The following is a 21,916-nucleotide window of genomic DNA, read 5'->3' as shown; positions in this document are numbered from 1 at the left end:
TGCATACCCATTTAGTCAGTGTAGGGCTATTTTAGTCCACCCAGCTGCCTGTCAATACCACAGTGCAGCAATCATTATATGAGCCCACTTGTCCAGCACGGACCAGTTTAATCAGTTGACACTGTCAACTTGATTCCATTCGTTTATTTTGAATTCTAATTCCCATTGTAGTGCAGCGATTATTGCACTCTAATGGAACATTAGCGTTGGTGGAATCGCTTTAAAATAAATTAGTGATCTCACTCAATTTACACCATATTTCGGGTTAATGGTATGTGAGTTTGGGGGTCACTCACACATACCAGTTTGCACCAATGAACTTTTATACATTTTAATGTTAATCAATAAAGGTTATTTATTAATTTCACATTAGACCACATCTTTTCCCCTTTCCCATCCCTATTTCATTCCAGCCAGACTTTGGTACCTGGAAGTTACAGAAACGGCTCTCTTCTCCTAGTATCTGCTTTTCGCTTCATACGTTCGACTGCCTGAAGAATGGAGGACCGGGTTTGCTGCCAGACATGTAGAAAGTCTCCAAATACAGAGTCAGCTGTGGGTACCTGGGATGTAGCCGGAACAGGAAGTGGAATTTGTGGATGTTGGCTGTGCACAATGTAGAATGGTGTGAAAGTAGTGGATTCACTTATGTGGTTGTTGTACGAGAACTCGGTCCATGGAAGAAGCTGTACCCAGTCATCATGCTGCATGGAGATGAAGTGGTGAAGATATTTCTCCATGATTTGGTTAATCGTCTCAACTTGGCCATTGGACTGGGGATGATAGGCAAGAGAAAAATCCAACTTCACGTCTAGGAGTTTAAAGAGGGCTCTCCAGAATTTCAAGGTGATCTGAACCCCCTGATCAGGCACAATATGAAGAGGCTAGCCATGCAAATGGAAGTTGTGCTGGATAAAGAGGTTAGCCAGTCAAGGAGCAGAAGGTAGGCCGGTCAGTGAGATAAAATGAGCCATCTTCAAGAACCGGTCCACCACCACCCAGACCTTATTACATCCTGCAGAGGAAGGAAGGTCAGTGACAAAGTCCATTGCTATATGCTGCCAGAGAGCATTGAGCACAGGCAGAGGTTGGAGCAGATCGGCAGGCTTGGAGTGAGCAACTTTGTCGGAAGCACACACAGTGCAGGACGAAACAAAGTCCACAATATCTTTGGGCAGCGTGGGCCACCAGAAATGATGAGCAATCAGATCTCGGGTTTTACGAGCACCCGCGTGCCCAGCCAGTTTGGCGCTGTGCCCCCAGCGAAGGATTCTCCACCTGTCTGCCAACAGCACAGAGGATTAGCAGAAATAATACAGGACGGGTCAATGATACTTTGCGGAAACTCCATGGCGTCCTCTGTTTCAGACTACCTGAACAGGGCATCGGCCCTCACATTTTTGTCAGCGGGACGGTAATGGAGCACAAATTGGAACCGGGTGAAGAACAGCGACCACCTGGCTTGACGGGGGTTCAGCTGTTGGGCTGACTGGAGATAGGTGAGGTTCTTGTGGTCAGTATATATCAGGATGGGGTGAACTGCACCCGTTAGTAGATGTCTCCACTCCTCCAGAGCCAACTTGATGGCCAGTAACTCCCTATCCCCCAAATAAGTCTAGTGTGATAACCACATACCACTGCCTTCCCTTTGGAACTTCTCTGGAACAGAAGTGCACCTGCACCAACAGGGGAGGCGTCCACCTCCAACGAAAACTGTCGAGACACGTCAGGATGATGGACGGTTGAGGCTGACGTGAAGGCACTCGTAAGGCTATTGAATGCAAATTCTGCCTCTGGAGTACACATGGTAGCGTTCATACCTTTTTTGGTGAGGGCTGAGATGGGAGTCGTCAGTGAGGAGAAGTTTGGGATAAACTGCCGGTAGAATTTGGCGAATCCCAAAAAATGCTGTGTGGACCTCAGCCCTTGAGGATGTGGCCATTCCAGGATGGACTTTACCTTCTCAGGATCCATCTTTGGCCCTTGATCTGAGATGATGTAGCCCAGGAAGTGTAAAGAATTCTTCTAAAAAATGCACTTCTCCAGCTTGGCATACAAACGATTCTCCTTAAATCGCAGCAGAACTTGACGGACATGCCTCCGATGAGTCGTCGGGTCTGGAGAAAAAAATCTAAATATCATCGAGATAGATCACAACACAGACATAGGGGAGATCACGGAAGATATCATTGATGAATAATTGGAAGACCGCGGGAGCGTTACACAGACCGAAGGGCATTACCAGGTATTCATAGTGCCCATCTCGAGTGTTGAATGCATCTTCCATTCGTCACGCTGGTGGATCCGGTTCAAAATTGTAAGCCCCACGCAAGTCTAGTTTAGAAAAAATCTTGGCTCCTCGTATGTGGTCAAATAGTTTGGAAATTAGTGCCAACGGATATTTGTTCTTGACTGTGATTTGATTGAGACCACGGTAGTCAATGCAAGGTCGAAGAGATCCGTCTTTTTTCTTGACAAAGAAGAAAGCAGCCCCGGCTGGAGAGGAGGATTTTTATGTGAAACGCCTCTCCAGATTCTCCTTGATATAGGCCGATGTGGACTGAGTCTCTGGCAAGGAGAGAGGGTATACCCATCCACGGGAAGGGGACGCATTTGGAACCAGTTCAATGGGACAATCATAAGCCCGGTGTGGGAGAAGTGTCTCAGCCTCCTTCTTGCTGAAGACATCTGCAAACTGGGAGAATTGAGGAGGTAATGACTGAGGCAGAGAAGGCTGAACAAGATGGATCTGTAACAGACAGCGGTTAAGACATTTGGAGCCTCATTGGAGAACCTCTCCGGAATTCCAGTCCAGGACTGGGGCATGTAACTGGAGCCAAGGCAGGCCCAGTAGGACAGAATTGACGGCTTTAGGCAAAACAAGAAATTAAGTCAGTTCCGTATGAAGGGCTCCAACTTGGAGCTTCAGCGGCTTGGTCTCAGATATGATCGGGTTGGGCAGAGGCAGTCCACTCACTGGGGCAACAGTCAAAGACGTCTCCAGGGGGACCGTGGGTAACTGGAGATGATCCACTAGGTCTTTTTGGATGAAGTTTGCCGCGGACCCTGAGTCTAGATCGGCAGAGACCCGGTGCATCTTTTCGCTGGACACTATGATCACGGGGATGGACCGTTTAGAAGATATTTTTTTATTCAGCACCGTTCCGCCTAGGGTTGTCTCTCCAACCAATCGTAGGCACTGGAGTTCTTAGGCTTCTGAAGACACAAACGCACAACATGGCCTCCGTGGCAGCAATACAGACAAAGTCCCGAAGTACGTCTGCGTTGTTTCTCCTGGGCTGACAATTTGAGCTGGTCCACCTGCATAGGCTCCTCTGGTGGAACAACTGGTGAGGGCAACAGGGATTGCTGGAAAGTAGGAGCCAGTCTGGGGAATCTTCTCTCCCGACGAACCTTTTAGTTTCGCTCACGGATCCCCATGTCAAGTCCGGGTGGCAAGAAGAATGAGGTCATCCAGGGCAGGTGGTAGATCACGAGCGGAAAGCTTGTCTTTAATCTCGGAAGATAGTACCTGCCAGAATGTAGCCACCAAGGCCTCGTTGTTCTAGGACAGCTCTGCCGCCAGGGTGCGGAACTGAATGGCGTACTCGCTCACGGAGATGTCTCCTTTTCAAAGGGTCAGCAGAGATGCAGCTGCGGATGAGATTTGATAATGATTCCTCAAATACCGTGCGAAAAGTCCGTAGGAAACACTGGTATAGTCTAATTTAGTGTCTTGTTTTGCCAAAAGCTGTTAATCCTGTCCTACTGGGCCTATCTTGGCTTCGACTACATGCCCCAGTCCTGGACTGGAATTCTGGAGAGGTTCTCCAATGGGGCTGCAAATGTCTGCACCGATGTCTGTTGCAGATCCACCCTGTCCAGCCTTATCTGCCCCAGTCATTGGCAGGATTACCCCCTCATTTCTCTCAGTTTGCGGATGACTTCAGCATGAAGGAGGCTGAGACGCTTCCACCACACCGGGCTTATGACTGTCCCATTGAACTGGTTCCAAATGCGTCCCCTCCCCATGGACGGGTATACCCTCTTTCCTTGCCGGAGACTCATTATATGTCAGCCTATATCAAGGAGAATCTGGAGAGGGTTTTCATACAAAAATCCTCCTCTCTGGCTGGGGCCGGGTTCTTCTTTGTCAAGAAAAAAGACGGATCTCCTCGGCCTTGCATTGACTACCGTGGTCTCAATCAACTCACGGTAAAGAACAAATATCCATTGCCACTAATTTCCAAACTATTTGACCGCATACGAGGAGCCAAGACTTTTTCCAAACTAGACCTGCATGGGGCTTACAATTTGACCCGGATCCACCGGGGTGACAAATGGGAGATGCATTCAACACTGACGGGCACTATGAATACCTGGTACTGCCCTTCGGTCTGTGTAACGCTCCCACTGTCTTCCAAGAGTTCGTCAATGATATCTTCCGAGATCTCCTCTATGTCTGTGTTGTGGTCTATCTCGATGACATTTTGATTTTTTCTCCTGATCCGACGACTCATCGGAGACATGTCCATCAAGTTCTGCTGCGATTAAAGGAGAATCACCTGTATGCCAAGCTGTAGAAGTGCGTTTTTGCAAAGATTTCTCTACCCTTCCTAGGCTACATCATCTCGGATCAAGATGGATCCTGAGAAGGTAATGTCCGTCCTGGAATGGCCATGTCCTCAAGGCCTGAGGTTCATACAGCGTTTTTTGGGATTCGCCAACTTCTACCGGCAGTTATTCCCAAACTTCTCTTCACTGACGGCTACAATCTGTAACCTCACCAAAAAAGATATGAACGCCAAGGTGTGGACTCCAGAGGCAGAATCTGCATTCAATAGCCTTAAGAGTGTCTTCATGTCAGCATCGACCCTCCATCATCCTGACGTATCTCGACAGTTTTCATTGGAGGTGGACGCCTTCCCTGTTGGTGCAGGTGCACTTCTGTTCCAGAGAGGTTCCAAAGGGAAGGCAGCGGTATGTGGCTATTATTCTAGACTTTTTCTCCTGCAGAGCACAATTACTCTATTGGGGATCTGGAGTTACTAGTCACCAAATTGGCTCTGGGGGAGTGGAGACATCTACTAGAGGGTGCAGCTCACCCCATCCTGATATATAATGACGACAAGAACCTCACCTATCTCCAGTCAGCCCAATGGCTGCACCCCGTCAAGCCAGGTGGTCGCTGTTCTTTACCCAGTTCCAGTTTGTGCTCCACTACCGTCCTGCTGACATAAATGTGAGGGCCGATGCCCTGTCCAGGTCATTCGAAACAGAGGACACCGTGGAGTCTATGCAAAGTATCATTGATCCGTCCTGTATTATTTCTGTTAATCCTCTGCAAGTTAGAGATATCCCTCCGTGGGAGGACTTTTGAGCGGTTGGCAGACAGGAGGATAATCCTTCGCTGGGGGCACAGCTCCAAACTGGCTGAGCACGCTGGTGCTCGTAAAACCCGAGATCTGATTGCCCGTCATTTCTGGTGGCCCACGCTGCCCAAAGATATTGTGGACTTTTTCTGGTCCTGCTCTTTGTGTGCTTCCAACAAAGATGCTCACTCCAAGCCTGCCAATCTGCTCCAACTGCTGCCTGTGCCCAATGCTCCCTGGCAGCATAATGCAATGGACTTTATCACAGACCTCCTTTCCTCTGCTGGATGCAATACGGTCTGGGTGGTGATGGACCGGTTCTCTAAGATGGCTCATTTTGTTCCGCTGACCGGCCTACCTTCTGCTTTTCGACTGGCTAACCTCTTCATCCAACACATCTTCCGCTTACATGGCTTTCCTTTTCATATCGTGCCTATTTGGGCGGTTCAGTTCACCTCGAAATTCTGGAGAGCCATCTGTAAACTCCTAGACCTGAAGTTAGACTGTTCTTCAGCCTACCATCCCCAGTCCAATGGCCAAGTCGAGAGGATAAACCAAATCATGGAGAATTATCTTCGCCACATCTCTATGCGGCATGATGACTGGGTACAGCTTCTTCTGTGGGCCGAGTTCTCATACAACAATCACACAAGTGAGTCCTCTGCTTCCACACCATTCTACATTGTGTACGGCCGATATCCACAAATTCCTCTTCCTGATCCAGCTACATCCCAGGTACCCAGGTTGACTCTGCATTTGGAGACTTTCTACAGGTCTGGCAGCAAAACCGGTCCTCCATTCTGCAGGCAGTCGATTACATGAAGCGAAAGGCGAACACTTGGAGAAGAGAGCCGCCTCAGTATTTGCCAGGTACCAAAGTCTGGCTGTCCTCAAGGAATATCTGTCTAAACGTGCCTTCCTACAAGTTTGCTCCCAGGTTCCTCGGACCCTTTCAGATACTGCAACAAAGAAACCCTGTCTCCTATAACTTCGTCTGCCTCCTACTCTCAGAATCCCCAAATGTCCCTCCTGAAGCCTGTGGTCCTGAGCCGCTATAGTAAGACTCGTGGTCCCGCAATGGCTCCCAAAGGTTCATCTGACGTGTTCGAAGTTAAGGAGATCCTGGACTCCAAAAAAGTAAGAGGAAGATCTTTTTAGTTGGTGGATTGGAAGGGGTTTGGTCCAGAGGAGAGGTCCTGGGAGCCAGAAGAGAACCTCAATGCTTCTACCCTCATTAAAAATTCCTCTCTTGCTCTTGCTCTGGTCCCAAGAAGGGGGGATACTGTAGCGTCCACGGCCTCGGACCATAGTGATTACTCACTCCCTGACGGCCACAGCCTTGGATCTATGAGCGCTGGCCCACATCTCCTTCCACTCCGTTCTGCTGTGTCACATAGGGTGCGCGCGCACGCTCGTGACCAGCCTTAAAGGGCCAGCGCGCACATGAAAATAATCATCTATTAGCCCATGATCACCCTGGACTATAAGAAGGGCCCTGCCCCTTACTCCTTACCTGAGCCTTGTTGTGTTTACCCGTGTTAGTCTTGCAAATGGTCCCTTAGTGTTATCCTGTTCCCAGTGTTCCCGTACCTGCAACCTGTATCCTGTATCCCGTGCTACCTTTGTTCCTGTGCCTTAGAAAGTTAAAGTCATGTTGTGCCACTGGTCACGCCTGCTGTGTTACACGACACCTGGTAAATAAAATCAGCAAAAATACTAAATGATAAAACAAATCCCCAAAAATTCTTCAAGTATATAAATGCAAAAAAACCAAGGTCTGAACATGTATGATCCCTAAATAGTGGTAATGGGGAGTTGGTCAAAGGGGATCGAGAGAAGGCAGAGCTACTAAATGGGTTCTTTAGCTCTGTATATACAACAGAAGAAAGAGCAGCTGATGTCGCTGGTGCCAGTGCTGTTAATACATGCCTATTTTCAAAAAGGGCTGGGTGATTATATACCAGTTATCTTAACATCAATCGTGCAAAATATGTTTGAGGAGCTATTGAGGGACTATATACAGGAGCATGTGACAAAAAATTGTATTATAAGTAACAGCCAGCATGGTTAAACTAAGGACAGAAGTTGTCAACTTATTTATTAATGATATAGAGGATGGGATAAATAGGACTATTTCTATTTTTGCAGATCACACCAAGCTATGTAGTATTGGTCAGTCTATCGAAGATGTTCGTAAATTGCAAGCTGATTTGTACACACTACGTGTTTGGTCATCCACGTGGCAAATGTGGTTTAATGTAGATAAATGTAAAGTTATGCATCTGGGTAACAACAATCTGCATGCATCATATTTCTTAGAGGGAGCTACACTGGGAGAGTCACTTGTTGAGAAGGATTTGGGTGTACTTGTAGATCATGAACTAAATAATAGCATGCAATGTCAATCAGCTGCTTCAAGTAAGGCCAGTAAGATATTGTCGTGTATTAAAAGAGGCATGGACTCGCGGGACAGAGATATAATATTACCACTTTACAAAGCATTAGTGCGGCCTCATCTAGAATATGCAGTTCAGTTCTGGGCTCCAGTTCACAGAAGGGATGCCCTAGAGTTGGAAAAAATACAAAGACGAGCAACTAAGCTAATAAGGGGCATCGAGAATCTAAGTTATGAGGAAAGATTAAAAGAAATAAAACTATTTAGCCTTGAAAAGAGATGACTAAGGAGGGACATGATTCATTTGTATAAAAATATGATTGGCACATACCAAAAATATGGTGAAATCCTGTTCCATGTAAAACCCCCCTCAAAACCCCCTCAAAAGATAAGGGGGCACTCTCTCCGTCTGTGAACTGTGAATCTATGGAATCGCCTACCGCAGGAGCTGGACACAGTAGCTACAGTAGATGGCTTTAAAAAAAGTCTTAGATAATTTTCGAGAATGAAAAAAATATCAGCCCCTATGTCAATTTGTAGAAATTTTTGTTTCAATGTTTCCCATCCCTTGGTTGAACTTGATGGACATGTGCCTTTTTTCAACCGTACAAACTATGTAACTATATGTATTTATATAGACTTTAATTCAATGTATTGTGATATGTAATTCTTTGATGTCGTCAGGTGACCTCTTGTATTTTGCATTTTTGTACAGGTAACTCATGTTTATCCTATTTGTTTTCATATGTTTATATTGATCAAGGATCATTTTGCGCAAGCAGCTTGTAGGACTGATTGTTCTCTATAGCTTCATCCAGTGTTAATGTTGAAGAATACAAACAATAGGGGTATGGGCAGCACAGTAGCACTAAACCTCTAGGGCAAACGGATGCCAGCTTGACAAAGGCTGCATTGAGCAGCTGAAATGTTGCACCATCTTTTTTGCACATATGGGAGAATAAATCCAATTTTTGAAATCTTCTATTTTGGACTGCTGCCTTTCTCTTTTGTCCTTGCCTGAATATTCTTAAGGGTCTTAAAGGAGGCATATGTCCCACACAAAAAAAAAAAAAAAAAAAATATTTACATATATAGCTAACATATAATACGACTATACCAGGGCCAAATATTACCCCCATGCTGTTATTGGACAAAACACAATAAACAAAGACCAACATTAAAAATTATCCAACTATAAAATGCCCAAATAATTCCGCCACAACATGACGACCAGCGTTAATGGTGATAATAGACATTACAATTGGACCAAGTAGGGTCAGGAGTATTGCTATAGTCTAGATCAGGTGCAGAAGCCCAAAAGTATATGCCCCACCAGAAAACAGACAATATGATTTATATATATAGTCAACAAACAACACCACTATACCAGGGCCAAATATTACCACCGTACAGTGATTAAATATTATCTCTATACTGTAATTGAACAAAACACACTATACAAAGACCAATATTACAAATGATACCACCATACAAGGCTCAAATAATGCTTCTAAATTGAAATGTATCTGCTTGTAAGACAGATAGTAAAAGCACGCAAAATAGTTACTAGTTACCAGATGTCTACTTTATGTTGACATCGTTTTTGAACATACTTTTATTTTTCTAAGAGGTTACAAGGCTTATAAGTTTAGCAGCGATTTCTCACATCATCAAGAAAATTTAAAAACCTATTTTTATAGGGACCAGTTCAGTTCTGAAGTCGCTTTGAGGGCCATATATATTCTAGGCGTTTCACAGGAATGAAAGCAAAGTGAAGGTAAAATTTCAAAATTTCATTGTTTTTGCAGATATTCAATTTCAATCCTTTTTTTTCTGTAACACACTTAGCATTAAGGGCCTGTTCCCATCACCGTTCATTTGCTTTCCGGGGTTCCGTCGGAGGTTTCCGTTGGGTGAACCCCGCAACGGAAAGTGAAAGTGAAAGCACAGCTTCCGTTTCAGTCACCATTGATCTCAATGGTGACGGAAACATCGCTAATGGTTTCCGTTCGTCACCCTTCCGGCAGGTTTCTGGTTTTCCGACGGAATTAATAGCGAAGTCGACTCCGCTATTGATTCCGTCGGAAAACCGGAAACCTGCCGGAATGGTGACGAACGGAAACCATTAGCGATGTTTCTGTCACCATTGAGATCAATGGTGACTGAAACGGAAGCTGTGCTTTCACTTTCACTTTCCGTTGTGGGGTTCACCCAACGGAAACCTCCGACGGAACCCCGGAATGGAAAGCAAACGGTGATGTGAACAGGCCCTAACAGAAAAAACACAACACAATATTTATTACCTTAATTCTGAAGTCCCATATGTGTCCCAGTCTGGGCGGTATTTAGAGTTGGTGCTGTCCTAGGCACTTTTAGTGCCAATGCCCCCATTATTCCAGAAGTTACGAAAACAGCATAACTCGCTGACATTGCGGCTCTAGTGCTGGACCGAGGAAAGCTAAGTATTAGGGTATGTTCACACGGCCTATCTTCAGACGTAATTCGGGCATTTTACGCCTCGAATTACGCCTGAAAAGACGGCTCCATTACGTCAACAAACATCTGCCCATTGCGATGTTCTGTTCAGACGAGGTGTATTTTTGCGCGTCGCTGTCAAAAGACGGAGCGTAAAAAGAAGCCCGCCAGTGCATGTCACTTCTTGGGACGTAATTGGAGCCGTTTTTCATTGACTCCATTGAAAAACAGCTCCAATTACGTCCGTAATGGACGCTGCAAAAAACGCGTGCACTTGCAAAAGCGTCTGAAATTCAAGAGCTGTTTTCGCCCTAAAACAGCTCCGTAATTTCAGACGTATTTTGGTAAGACGTGTGAACATACCCTAATAATTGCTTGACTTTTTTATATGTTACTAATGTTTTTTTTTGTGTTTGCTTGTGTTTTTTACAGGTTACGTTGTTGAAATACTTCGGATTCGAGGACTACTTCGATGACGGCGGTTTTTATTTTCAATAAAATGTTTAACGAGGTTTGTGTGCTTTTTTTTTAATTTCAATACAATATATTTTTTCTGTGTGTCTGTGTTTCTTTTTAACTTTATTACTACTGCCTCAGTAATGACCACTGTCTTATTCACAATGTCCATTACTAAGGTCAGGCTTAGTGTTAGCTGGTGAAAAGGCTTGTAGCAACCACCCATTATTCCCCCAGTACCCACCACCACAAGGGGTACCAGGAAGAGCCGAGTACGATCCAGTACCAGACCATCTAAAGCAGGGGTCTCAAGCACGCGGCCTGCGGGCCGCATGCGGCCCCTGGGGCTGTCATCTGCGGCCCGCGGGACACAGAGCCGCTAGTATCGGCTCTGCTCCGAGACTCTGGAATTCCCTGACATCGCTGTCCACATATGAACAGCGATGTCTGGGGCTTCCCCAGAGCCGGAGTCCCGGGCAGAGCGCTAGTACAGGCTCTGCTCCGGGACTCTGTGTAATTCCCTGACATCGCTGCCCATATATGGACAGTGTGTCAGGGTATTGCCCAGAGTGGAGCAGAGCGCTGGTGTCGGCTCTGCTCCTTCACTCTGGAATTCCCTGACATTGCTGTCCACATATGAACAGCGATGTCTTGGGCTTCCCCAGAGCCGGAGTCCCGAGCAGAGCGCTGGTGTCGGCTCTGCTCCGGGACTCTGTGGAATTCCCTGACATCGCTGTCCACATATGAACAGCGATGTCTGGGGCTTCCCCAGAGCCGGAGTCCCGAGCAGAGCGCTGGTGTCGGCTCTGCTCCTGGACTCTGTGGAATTCCCTGACATCGCTGTCCACATATGAACAGCGATGTCTGGGGCTTCCCCAGAGCCGGAGTCCCGGGCAGAGCGCTAGTACAGGCTCTGCTCCGGGACTCTGTGGAATTCCCTGACATCGCTGCCCATATATGGACAGTGTGTCAGGGTCTTGCCCAGAGCGGAGCAGAGCGCTGGTGTCGGCTCTGCTCCTGGACTCTGTGGAATTCCCTGACATCGCTGTCCACATATGAACAGCGATGTCTGGGGCTTCCCCAGAGCCGGAGTCCCGAGCAGAGCGCTGGTGTCGGCTCTGCTCTGGGACTCCGTGGAATTCCCTGACATCGCTGTCCACATATGAACAGCGATGTCTGGGGCTTCCCCAGAGCCGGAGTCCCGAGCAGAGCGCTGGTGTCGGCTCTGCTCCTGGACTCTGTGGAATTCCCTGACATCGCTGTCCACATATGAACAGCGATGTCTGGGGCTTCCCCAGAGCCGGAGTCCCGGGCAGAGCGCTAGTACAGGCTCTGCTCCGGGACTCTGTGGAATTCCCTGACATCGCTGCCCATATATGGACAGTGTGTCAGGGTCTTCGCCAGAGCGGAGTCCCGGGCAGAGCGCTATTATCGGCTCTGCTCCGGGACTCTGTGGAATTTCTTGACATCGCTGCCCATACATCGACAATGATGTCAGGGGCTTCCCCAGAGCAGGAGTCCCAGTGATGTCAGGAGCACAGCTGGAGTCCCAGGAAGAACCTACTAGCGCTCTGCCTGGGACTCCAGCTCTGGGGTTGCCCCTGAAATCTCTGTCCATATATGGACAGTGATGTCAGGAGCAGAGCTGGAATCCCAGGCAGAGTGCCAGAAGCGGCTCTGCTCCGAGACTCCAGCTCTGGGCAAGCCCCTGACATCACTGTGGCAGCATCTACAGAGGGCACTGTGGCAGCATCTACAGAGGGCACTGTGGCAGCATCTACAGAGGGCACTGTGGCAGAATGTACAGAGGGCACTGTCGCAGCCTCTACAGAGGGCACTGTGGCAGCCTCTACAGAGGGCACTGTGGCAGCCTCTACAGAGGGCACTGTGGCAGCCTCTACAGAGGGCAATGTGGCATCCTCTACAGAGGGGGCACTGTGGCAGCCTCTACAGAGGGCACTGTGGCAGCCTCTACAGAGGGCACTGTGGCATTATCTACAAGTGGGTGTGTGGCCTTATCTACAGAGGGCACTGTGGCCTTATCTAGGGGTGTGTTGCATTATCTACGGAGGGCACTGCGGCAGCATCCACAGAGGGCACTGCGGCAGCATCCACAGAGGGCACTGCGGCAGCATCCACAGAGGGCACTGCAGCACTATCTAAAAAGGGGCTGCCCAATCTTGACATGTGTGCTAACTGAGCCGCTGGACTGCATTTAGCGAAACTTAAACTGGAAAGCTGGATTGTTAAAATAAGCACGTGGAGAAATATCTAAAATTTTAAACCTAGCGCTATTATTATAGTAATGTAGTATTATTATTCTAGTAATATAGTGTTATAGTAGTTCAAATAACTAATTGATTAACAATAATTTTGTATTGTATCAAATTTGAAAGTAATGCGGCCCGTCAACTTCCCATTTTTTCTATATGCGGCCCACTTACCTGGCCGAGTTTGAGACCCCTGATCTAAAGCGAAGGTCGGGCACTGGAGCGGCCGCAGGCTTGTACCATTAGGCTGGGAAAGCCCAAAAACCATGGGCCTTCCAACCTGGTAATTTTAGCCTGCTGCTGCTTTGTTGTATCTGGCTGGTTATGAAAAAATGGGGGAGACCCCATTTTGTTTTTTCAATTATTATTTTATTTAAAAAAAAAAATAAATGATGTGGGACCCCCCTCCATTTTGGATCATGTATACCCTTTTATATATGAATCTCTATATTTATATGGTACCCAGATGTCACATTGTATGAATATTTATTTTCACTTATATAGAATCTTATCCTTAATTTGCACTTTGTAGTTGTAAACCAGACATTGTCTTTCATGTTTATTCATTGAGGCAGGTCTTACATATACATACATTCGCATTTTTATCTTTTGGTCACTATAGGGTCATTTATTATTGTATCAGGCTGTTTTCTTGACTATATATATATATATATATATATATATATATATATATATATATATATATATATATATAAATAACAAAGTGAAAACACAATGTTAGTAATCTTTGCTAATTTATTGAAATGGAAAGACTAAAGTATTGCATTCACATAATTATTCTGACCTTTTACTCAGTACTTAGTTGAAGCATCTTTGGCAGTGATAACAGCCTCCAGTCTTACATAGTTAGTGCGACTGAAAAAAGACACATGTCCATCAAGTCTTCTTGGGTATGTTGCCACAAGGTTTGCAGGATTTGGGGATTTTTTTCTGCCATTTTACTCTGCAGATCATCTCAAGCTCTGCCAGGTTAGATGGGGACCGTCTGTGGACAGCCATTTTCAGGTCTCTTTCCAGAGATGTTTAATTGGGTTCAAGTCAGGGCTCTGGATGGGCCATTGAAGGACATTCATTCCTGTGTGTTCTTGGCTGTGTGCATAAGGTCATTGTCTTGTTGGAAGGTGATCCTTTGGTCCAGTCTGAGGTCCAATGCACTCTGGATCAGGTTTTCATTAAGACTATCTCTGTACTTTGCTCCATTCATCTTTTCCTCAACCCCGACCAGTCTCCCTGTTCCAGCCGCTGAAAACACCCCCACAGCATGATGCTGCCACCACGCTTCACTGTATGGATGGTATTGGGCAGGGGATAAGCAGTGCCTGGTCATATCTCTTACCAATGTCCTTCTCCCCTGATTACTTAGTTTGGTGGGGCGGCCAACACTGGGAAGAGTCCTGGTTGTTCCGAACTTCTTCCTTTTAAGAATTATGGAGGCCACTTTGCTGTTGGGAACTTTCAGTGCAGCAGAATTTTTTGTACCCTTCTCCTGATTTGAGTTTTTTAGTTTTAAAAATGTGCAAAAATGTCTAAAATTCTGTTTTCACTTTGTCATTATCGGGTACTTTTTTTATATTTTAGCACAAGACCTCAACATAGTAAAATCTGAAAAAGCAAAATGGTCGGAATACTTTCCAAATGCACAGTAGGAGAGAGATTCTACTTTAGCGTAAATTTGGCCCTTTTGACATAATCCTTATCATGGGTAAAACCTGCAGTTGGTCTTATGACATATATATATATATGGACCAGTTTTTTGTCTGGTTTTTATTTGTTTTTTTTATCTAAATAAAAATCGATTCTTTCTTATATTGGGTGTGCACCTGACTATAATGTGCTTATCTTGTCTTTTGATAATGTATATTCTTGCACATTTTTAGCACCGCAGACTTGGGATTTTCATGTGGTGCCCATATTCCTCCAGTTTGTCAGTTAACTAAGCAGTGACAGCTCTAAGCTGTCATTAGTTATTTACATCACATCGTTCCAGGTTATCTCAGCTTATTGGCCTACTTTTAAAAGTAGGCCCATGAACTTAGGTAACCGGCCACCCCATGATGTTACATTGGGTACGTGGACCCAATGGACCGTACTGCCTTGACGGTATGGCAGCTGGCCAACAGGACACAGGTCATAGTCTATAGTTCGTATAGGGTACCTGTGGTAGCTCAGACAGTAGCAAGACAGGCTCGGCTGTAACTAGGCAGCAGGCAGGTGCCAGGCATGCTGTAGCAGGACAGGCATGGTATACAGCACAGCATGACTTCAGCTCAACACGGTACTTGACCAGGATAGCACGGGATACAGGTTACAGGTAGAAGGAATGGGAAACACTGGGAACTGGAAAACACTTAGGAGACCATTTGCTTAGACAAACTAGGGTAACAACAAAAATGCTCATGCAAGGGAGGAAGGGGCTGGGCCCCTCTTATAGTCCAGGGCTCATGGGATAATTTTGACTTAATCTACGGGACCCGGCCTGGAGAAGTGGAAGTGAGCTCTGGAGTCTCATGAGGAGGAGATGGGGACCAGCGCTCACAGTTCCATGGCTGCGGGCATCAGGAGGTGAGTGAACCTGACGTCCCGCAGCCATGGGCATGACAGTATCCCCCCTCTTACGCCCCCTTCTCTTAGGGCCAGAACGAGAGAGAAACTTCTTCAGGAGGGTAGGGCCTTAGCGGTGGACTCACTGGTGTAGTTGTATGAAAACTCAGCCCAAGGAAGTAGCTGCACCCAGTCATCATGCTGCCTGGAGATAAAGTGTCATAGATAGTTCTCCATAATCTGGTTTATTCTCTCGATTTGACCATTGAACTGGGGATGGTAGGCAGAGGAAAAGTCCAACTTCACACCGAGGAGTAAGCAGGGGGCTCTTCAGAACTTTGAGGTGAACCGAACCCCCCTATCTGACACAATACGTAGAGGCAAGCCATGCAGATGGAAGATGTGTTGGACGAAGAGATTGGCCAGTCGGGAAGAGGATGGTATTCCGGTCAGTGGAACGAAATGAGCCATTTTGGAAAATCGGTCTACCACCACCCAGACCATACTACAACCAGCAGAGAGAGGAAGGTCCGTGTGTTAGGGATCTGCCAGGTACTTCATCTAGGTATACTCCTGGGATTAATCAATCCACACCTGAGGCCAGACCTGTTTGACTGACACCATCTCCCACCAACCAGGGTGGCAGGCTCAGGAGTGGGAGAGCCTATCGCGGCCTGGTCTGTCGGAGTTAGCTCCGCCCCCTGTCCTTTATTACCTGCCCTGTTCTCTCCCTCAGCGCTTGTAATTCTTTTGGATTCCTGGCCCCACTGCTGCTTGCTCCAGCCTGCTTCTGCCGTGCTTCTGCCTTGCTGCAGTTCTGCTTGACCTGCTTTGCTTTGCCCCTGGCTTGCTTCTGTCTCCGTGCCCGCTTGGGTGTACTCACTTCGTCCTGGTCCTGACTGTTCGTTCGCCGCTCCATTTCCTCGTGGCGTTCCGTGGCTACTGCCCCTTCCCTTGCGTGTTCCCTGTTTGTTTTCCTGTGCACTTAGACAGCGTAGGGACCGCCGCCCAGTTGTACCTCGTCGCCTAGGGCGGGTCGTTGCAAGTAGGCAGGGACAGGGCGGTGGGTAGATTAGGGCTCACTTTCCCTTCACCTCCTTCCTGCCATTACATAATTACAAGCCCTTACCTAGTCTACCATTTCTCCTACGCTGACGCTATCATGGACCCCCTTGAGACCCTGACCCAGCAGATGCAGGGCTTCTCCCTACAGGTCCAGGCCCTGGCCCAAAGGGTCAATCAGGGTGACGCTGCTTTAGTAGTACCCCTCACCTCACCTCTAGAACCCGACCTCAAGTTACCTGACCGGTTCTCAGGGGACCGTAAGACGTTTCTCTCCTTCCAGGAGAGTTGCAGACTGTATTTCCGCCTAAAGCCCCACTCCTCAGGTTCCGAGAACCAGCGGTTGGGTATCATCATATCCCGACTCCAGGAAGGGCCCCAAGAGTGGGCCTTCTCCTTGGCTCCTGACGCCGCTGAACTTTACTCTGTTGATCGTTTTTTCTCTGCCCTCGGACTCATTTACGACGAGACTGACAGGACTGCTTTAGCCGAGAGTCAGCTGGTGACCTTACGTCAGGGTAGGAGACCGGTTGAGGAATACTGTTCTGATTTTAGGAAGTGGTGCGTAGCTTCTCAGTGGAACGATCCGGCCCTAAGGTGCCAGTTTAGGTTAGGATTATCTGACGCCCTGAAGGATCTGCTGGTTAGCTACCCCTCGTCTGACTCCCTTGACCAGGTTATGGCCCTAGCAGTACGACTTGACCGACGTCTCAGGGAACGTCAGCTAGAACGCTTCAGTGTGCTCCCCTCTGACTTTCCTGCGATCCCCCCCGAGGTCCCGTCTCCTCGCCCCTCCACGGAGGACTCGGAGATACCTATGCAACTCGGGGCCTTCATGTCCCCTCGACAACGTAGGGAGTTTCGCAGAATGAATGGTCTCTGCTTCTACTGTGGGGACGACAAGCATCTACTGAACACCTGTCCCAGGCGCAAGAATAAGAAGCCGGAAAACTTCCGCGCCTAAGTGATCATCGGGGAGGTCACTTGGGCGCACAGGTATTTCCCGTTAATGTGAAACGCAATAAAATTTTGCTTCCCTTTCAGGTCTCGTTTGCTGGCCGGTCTGCCACGGGCAGTGCTTTCGTGGATTCTGGCTCATCTGCTAATATCATGTCTGTGGAATTTGCTATGTCTCTAAAGATGCCTTGTATTGATTTACCTTATCCTATCCCTGTAGTAGGAATCGACTCAACTCCCCTTGCTAATGGTTATTTTACTCAGCATACTCCTGTTTTTGAACTCCTGGTTGGCTCCATGCATTTGGAGCAGTGCTCTGTACTGGTGATGCAGGGATTATCGTCTGATCTGGTATTAGGTCTTCCCTGGTTGCAGTTGCATAATCCCACGTTTGATTGGAATACTGGGGATCTCACCAAATGGGGTAGTGAATGTCTTATGTCATGTCTTTCTGTTAACTCTATTTCTCCCCGGGAGGAGGTAAACACGCTTCCTGAGTTTGTTCAGGACTTCACCGATGTGTTTTCTAAGGAGGCCTCCGAGGTGTTGCCCCCCCATAGAGATTACGATTGCGCTATCGATTTGGTGCCTGGTGCCAAGCTTCCTAAGGGTAGGATATTTAATCTTTCATGTCCTGAACGTGAAGCTATGAGGGTGTATATCCAAGAATGCCTGGCCAAGGGTTTCATTCGCCCCTCGACTTCTCCTGTAGGTGCTGGCTTCTTCTTCGTGGGGAAGAAGGATGGTGGTCTTAGGCCGTGCATTGATTATCGTAACCTGAATAAGGTCACCGTAAGGAACCAGTACCCACTTCCTTTGATTCCGGATCTTTTTAATCAGGTTCAGGGAGCCCAATGGTTTTCTAAGTTCGATCTACGGGGGGCATATAACCTTATCCGCATCAAAGAGGGGGATGAGTGGAAAACTGCGTTCAACACACCCGAGGGTCATTTCGAATACCTGGTCATGCCCTTTGGGTTGTGTAATGCCCCTGCTGTCTTCCAGAATTTTATTAATGAAATCCTGAGAGAGTACCTGGGTAATTTTCTTGTTGTGTACCTTGATGACATACTGGTGTTTTCCAAGGACTGGTCCTCCCACGTGGAGCATGTCAGGAAGGTGCTCCAGGTCCTTCGGGAGAATAATCTGTTTGCTAAGACTGAAAAATGTGTCTTTGGGGTACAGGAGATACCATTTTTAGGGCAAATCCTCACTCCTCATGAATTCCGCATGGACCCTGCCAAGGTTCAGGCTGTGGCGGAATGGGTCCAACCTGCCTCCCTTAAGGCGTTACAGTGTTTTTTAGGCTTCGCCAACTATTACAGGAGATTTATTGCCAACTTCTCGGTCGTCGCTAAGCCTCTTACGGACCTTACCCGCAAGGGTGCTGATGTCCTCCATTGGCCCCCTGAGGCCGTCCAGGCCTTTGAGACTCTCAAGAAGTGCTTTATCTCGGCCCCCGTGCTGATTCAGCCCAACCAAGAGGAGCCATTTATTGTGGAGGTTGACGCTTCCGAGGTGGGAGTGGGGGCCGTCTTGTCCCAGGGTACCAGCTCCCTCACCCACCTCCGCCCCTGTGCTTACTTCTCTAGGAAGTTTTCGCCCACGGAGAGTAACTACGATATTGGCAACCGCGAACTTCTAGCCATTAAATGGGCTTTTGAGGAGTGGCGGCACTTCCTGGAGGGGGCCAGACACCAGGTAACGGTCCTTACGGATCACAAGAATCTGGTTTTCCTAGAATCGGCCCGGAGGCTTAATCCTAGACAAGCTCGGTGGGCACTATTCTTTACCAGATTTAATTTCTTGGTTACCTATAGGGCTGGGTCCAAGAATATTAAGGCTGATGCTCTGTCACGTAGTTTCATGGCCAATCCTCCTTCCGAGAAGGATCCTGCTTGTATTTTACCCCCTGGTATAATCGTCTCTGCCACGGATTCTGATTTAGCTTCTGATATCGCGGCTGATCAGGGTGCAGCTCCCGGGAACGTCCCTGGGGACAAACTGTTTGTTCCCCTGCAATACCGGCTGAGGGTACTCAGGGAAAACCATGACTCCGCTCTATCTGGTCATCCTGGCATCTTGGGCACGAAACACCTCATTACCAGAAACTATTGGTGGCCTGGGTTGCCTAAAGACGTTAGGGCTTACGTCGCCGCTTGTGAGGTTTGCGCTAGGTCCAAAACCCCTAGGTCCCGACCTGCGGGCCTACTACGTTCCTTGCCCATTCCCCAGAGACCTTGGACCCATATCTCCATGGATTTTATCACCGATTTGCCTCCATCTCAGGGCAAGTCGGTGGTGTGGGTGGTAGTCGACCGCTTCAGCAAGATGTGCCACTTTGTGCCCCTTAAGAAGCTACCTAACGCCAAGACGTTAGCTTCTTTGTTTGTGAAACACATCCTGCGTCTCCATGGGGCCCCAGTCAATATCGTTTCTGACAGAGGGGTACAATTTGTTTCCTTATTTTGGAGAGCTTTTTGTAAAAAGTTGGAGATTGATCTGTCCTTCTCCTCCGCCTTCCATCCCGAAACTAATGGCCAAACGGAAAGGACCAACCAATCCCTGGAACAATATTTAAGGTGTTTCATCTCTGACTGTCAATTCGATTGGGTCTCATTCCTTCCCCTTGCTGAATTTTCCCTGAATAACCGGGTCAGTAACTCGTCAGGGGTCTCCCCGTTTTTCTGTAATTTCGGGTTTAACCCAAGGTTCTCCTCCGTCTCCCCTGGTTGTTCCAATAATCCTGAGGTAGAGGATGTTCATCGGGAACTGTGCACTGTCTGGGCCCAGGTTCAGAAGAACCTAGAGGCGTCCCAGAGCGCACAAAAGATTCAGGCGGATAGTAGACGTTCTGCTAACCCCCGGTTTGTCGTCGGGGATTTGGTCTGGTTGTCGTCCAGGAACTTGCGCCTTAAGGTCCCGTCCAGGAAGTTTGCTCCCCGATTTATTGGACCTTATAAGATCATTGAAGTCCTCAACCCTGTATCCTTCCGTCTGGAGCTCCCCCCATCCTTTCGTATACATGACGTCTTCCATGCCTCCCTCCTTAAACGCTGCTCCCCGTCCTGGTCCCCCTCGAGGATACCTCCTGTTCCCGTTCTCACCCCTGAGGGGGTGGAATTCGAGGTGGCCAAGATTATGGACAGTAGGATGGTCCAGGGCTCCCTCCAGTACCTGGTCCATTGGAGAGGATACGGGCCGGAGGAGAGGACTTGGGTACCTGCCCGTGATGTTCACGCTGGGGTATTGATCAGGAGGTTCCACCTTCTCTTCCCCACTAAACCGGGTCCCCTTAGTAAGGGTCCGGTGGCCCCTCATAAAAGGGGGAGTACTGTTAGGGATCTGCCAGGTACTTCATCTAGGTATACTCCTGGGATTAATCAATCCACACCTGAGGCCAGACCTGTTCGACTGACACCATCTCCCACCAACCAGGGTGGCAGGCTCAGGAGTGGGAGAGCCTATCGCGGCCTGGTCTGTCGGAGTTAGCTCCGCCCCCTGTCCTTTATTACCTGCCCTGTTCTCTCCCTCAGCGCTTGTAATTATTTTGGATTCCTGGCCCCACTGCTGCTTGCTCCAGCCTGCTTCTGCCGTGCTTCTGCCTTGCTGCAGTTCTGCTTGACCTGCTTTGCTTTGCCCCTGGCTTGCTTCTGTCTCCGTGCCCGCTTGGGTGTACTCACTTCGTCCTGGTCCTGACTGTTCGTTCGCCGCTCCGTTTCCTCGTGGCGTTCCGTGGCTACTGCCCCTTCCCTTGCGTGTTCCCTGTTTGTTTTCCTGTGCACTTAGACAGCGTAGGGACCGCCGCCCAGTTGTACCTCGTCGCCTAGGGCGGGTCGTTGCAAGTAGGCAGGGACAGGGCGGTGGGTAGATTAGGGCTCACTTTCCCTTCACCTCCTTCCTGCCATTACACCGTGACAAAGTCCATAGTAATATGTTGCCAGGGGGCATCGGGCACAGGCAGCGGCTGGAGCAGGCCCGCCGGTTTGGAGTGAGCAACTTTATTTGCTGCGCACACCGTGCAGGAGGAGACAAAGTCTGTGATGTCTTTGGGCAGCGTGGGCCACCAGAACTGACGAGCAATCAGGTCTCGGGTCTTACGGACACCTGCATGACCTGCCAATTTGGAACTGTGTCCCCAGCCGAGGATTCTTCTTCTGTCAGCCAGACGCACAAAAGTTCTCCCCGGGGGAATGTCTCCTCCTGCAGAGGGTTGCAGAGGGTTGACAGGGATAATGCAGGATGGGTTAATGATACTCTGTGGAGACTCCATAGAGGCATCGGCCCTCACATTCTTGTCGGCCGGACGGAAATGGAGCTCAAACTGGAACCGGGCAAAGAACAGCGACCACCTGGACTGACAAGGA

The sequence above is a fragment of the Rhinoderma darwinii genome, chromosome 2, assembly GCF_050947455.1.
Source record: "Rhinoderma darwinii isolate aRhiDar2 chromosome 2, aRhiDar2.hap1, whole genome shotgun sequence".
NCBI lineage: Eukaryota > Metazoa > Chordata > Amphibia > Anura > Rhinodermatidae > Rhinoderma > Rhinoderma darwinii.
Note: the sequence above shows the minus strand (reverse complement) of the source record.